This window comes from Perissodus microlepis, chromosome 16 (genome assembly GCF_051167445.1).
Source record: "Perissodus microlepis isolate ML-2025 ecotype Zambia chromosome 16, ASM5116744v1, whole genome shotgun sequence".
Taxonomy (NCBI): domain Eukaryota; kingdom Metazoa; phylum Chordata; class Actinopteri; order Cichliformes; family Cichlidae; genus Perissodus; species Perissodus microlepis.
Window position 1 is genome coordinate 26,433,963 of NC_140476.1, and position 3,534 is coordinate 26,437,496.

Consider the following 3,534-nt stretch of genomic DNA (forward strand, 5'->3'; position numbering starts at 1 on the left):
CAACAATGGTGTGTATGCGGTAGATGAAAAGTGAGAGGATCAATGAGGTTAGCATGGTTCATTTTATGGGGGACATGAAAATTAAATTACTTTATGTGTCCATGTGATCAGTGACACTTATAAAAAATGTAATGCTAGGCGTTTGTGTTTCAGGTCTACCTTTAGTAATTCACCTGTTACACAAACCTTACACATTATACTGTTGGACATCATCACATCCCTCTCTATATAAATCTGTATATAATTACATACAAGTGTAACCATCAGACATAGAAATTCTCACAGTCTGGAAAAGACCAATAGTTAAAATGTTCTCTATTACTGTAATTACCTAAATGACCTTAGATACTTTCCACTTGAACATTATTAGAGGAGGACATTTCTATGTAGTCCCCCTTTTACCTCTTTCTCTCTCTCCATTTTGTGGGCAGTTGGAGGTCAGCATTGACGCAGCACTGCTCCATAAACCACTGGAATCACTTACTGCGTGTGCATTCTATTGTTTCATTATGTGAAATGGAGCAACAAGTTGGACAAACACTCGCTGAGTTATTGTGGGAACCGACCTGGTAGTCCTGTGCGTGTGTGTTTTGATGATGATGTCAGATTACTTTCCGTGTTGGACGCTTGGAGATTTGGCTGGCCATATTTGAGTTGGAGAGCACCGCTTCCTGTGACGCTGTGTGCTGCATAGAACAAACTTTTACATGCCTTATCACAATGATTAACACACAAGAGAAAATCCTGCCAGAGTAGCTCTGTGTACGTTTAAGCTGTTTAATTTTAGCATTAAATAACATCATTAAGAGAAAAAAAGATTCCACATTTCCATAATCATTTGTTGATGTTGTTAACACTGGAGAAATTTTATTTAACCTTTAACACCACCAAGTGTTAAACAAGACCCTGAAACCCCTATTAGCACAACTCCAAGACCACTAAATTTAAGACAACATCATGATCTAAAACACAGGAAAAAAGGATTGGACACAAAAATCAGGGCATATATCAGACCAAATGAGGGATATGTATAATACTGGAATGAACTATAACTGAAGCACTGGTACTGGATGAAACCCTGGTTAAAACTAGTGCCCCAACACCAACAAGAAATAGTGGCCAAAAAAAATTCAGAGAATGTGGCTAACAAACAGATATTTAGCCAACTATGCCAAAACATCACAAGATGGAAAAACACTAGGGCTAAAAATAATAACTAATCTGAATCAGGACTGCAACATCAAAAGGTTAGAAGACCAAAATATGGCAAATACCAGACTGAACTGGCGACAAAGCATCAGTGGATACTGGCTCAAATCAGGGTTTGAATTATACTAGAAAAACATTAGATTGGAAAATATTGAAAGAAAAATTAATAAAGGCAGCAGAACAGAAAAAAAGGACTAAACATTATGTCATAACTGACCAAACTAGGGCTTAAACCAACCAAAACACTAATACCAAGCCCTGGCCTAGAAACCTAGGTCAGGATATCAATGGGATATCAATCCCTGCTAGGTGACTATGGTTTCAAACCACGAGTCCAAAAACTAGAGCTAAAATGTAAGGTGATAACATAAAAAACTGCTAACACATTACAAAATTACTAGATTTAAAAAGATTTATAGATAGAGATATATAGATTAAACCCTGGCTAAGACATCAGAGTAATTCTGACAAACATGTGAAACAACATAACCAAAATATTGGATTACACCTGCTACAGAGATACATTAAGCAGGGATGTCAAACTGTATGTGGGCCACATTCAGCCCACTTTGATCTTAATGCGGGCCGGGCGAGTGAAACTGTTCTTTCTGTCATCATAAAAATCTTTAATTAACATATTGAATCCCTGAGATATATAATATATATATAATATAAAACAGAGAAAAGCAATTTCTACAGCACGTCTCAGTCTTTTTACATGATAATTTGTAAAATTACAAAGTTCTGGTAGCTCACTGTCCAGACTGTCCTGTGGTTTCAAAACAAAATTTTTGTTGATTGAACTGAAATATCTAAATTTGAAAGTAAAAAACAGGAACTTTTCTGACATTTAATTGTTTGTCTATTATTTTCTGTCTATTACAGTTTCGGTGTAATATGAATGGCTGTGGGGGGAGGTCTTTATTAGCAGAAAAAAGCTGTAAAATGTCTGATAATATAACTTAAAGTCCAAAAATGTATGTCCTCATCATATTTTCCGAAGCTGTCTAGCGGGCCGGATGGGAGTCTTTGCTGGGTCGATTCTGGCCACCGGGCCTCATATTGACACTTTGCATCAGAGAATCTGATAAAACCCTAACCCATTATTGTTGGGTCTTTACCTTACAACCAGATCCCAAACGGTCCCAGTAGATGGCCACCCCTCCCTGAGCTTGATTCTGCTGGAGGTTTCTTCCTGTTAGAGGGTAGTTTTTCCTTCCCACTGTCACCAAATTCTTGCTCATAATATAATTATTGGGGTTTTCTTTGTATTACTGTAGGGTCTTTACCTTACAATACCAATCACCTCGAGGCAACCACTTTTGTGATTTGGCACTATATAAATATTATAAATACTATATTATATTGAATGTTGATAATATTGAATTAAAAAAAAAAAAAAGGCAAGTATCAGTGAAGCTATAGGAAAAGCTAGGGCAAAAACACCCTAGGTATGGCAATATACCAGACTACATCAGATTCGTGTTGCATAGAAAAAAGATGAAAAAGGGTTAAAACATTGACGAGAAAATTGACCAAGCTAGCACTGAAACGTTGTCAAGTGCTTACAAAACGGGCTGAAATACAACCAAATATTTGACAGCACCAGATGTGACGACACATGAGAAAAGCCAAAGAAAAATTTCTACTTGTGCTTTTTAGTTTTATTTCAATGAGTGTTTAAGAACTTGATGAACAGATGTTGGGGGGGGGAAAAAGAAAAAAAAAAAGGATTTAAAGCAGCTTTAACTTCTGTCAACAAGGTCGGCCGGTGTCAAACTCTCTGCTGTGTCAGCACTCAGGAACATGAATAGAACCACTCAGCCTCCAGAAACAGACTACACCTTATCCCAGCACCAGGTGTGTTTTCAGTCAGGCAGTCAGCTGAAGTCAACACGGAGCACAGACCAGAGAGGACAAGAGCGTGGAGGACTAAAGCGGAGGAGGATAAGGAGGTGTAATGGCAGTAAATCCATGAAAACATTTTCTCTTCCCTCTCATGGAAACTGCAGCTGAGAAAACACTGCTGGAAATTAGTACTCAGGAACTACTGGAAGCAGTACAAACACACACACACACACACACACACAGTGGCTAGTTCATGCGGCTACTGGTCTGCTTTGTTAAACTTTACTCCCATCAATGAGAAACACTGAAATTCTGAGAGTTTAGCTTTATTGCTTTTAATCTGGTGTAGTTCAAGGTGGTGAAGCCCTATATGAGCCTTTATGGTATGAATCAGCCTCAATTTTAAGGCCGATTTTTAACCCTGGAGAACCCATGGGGTCGGCTCTGACCCCATTGGTTCTCCAGGGTTAAAACAAA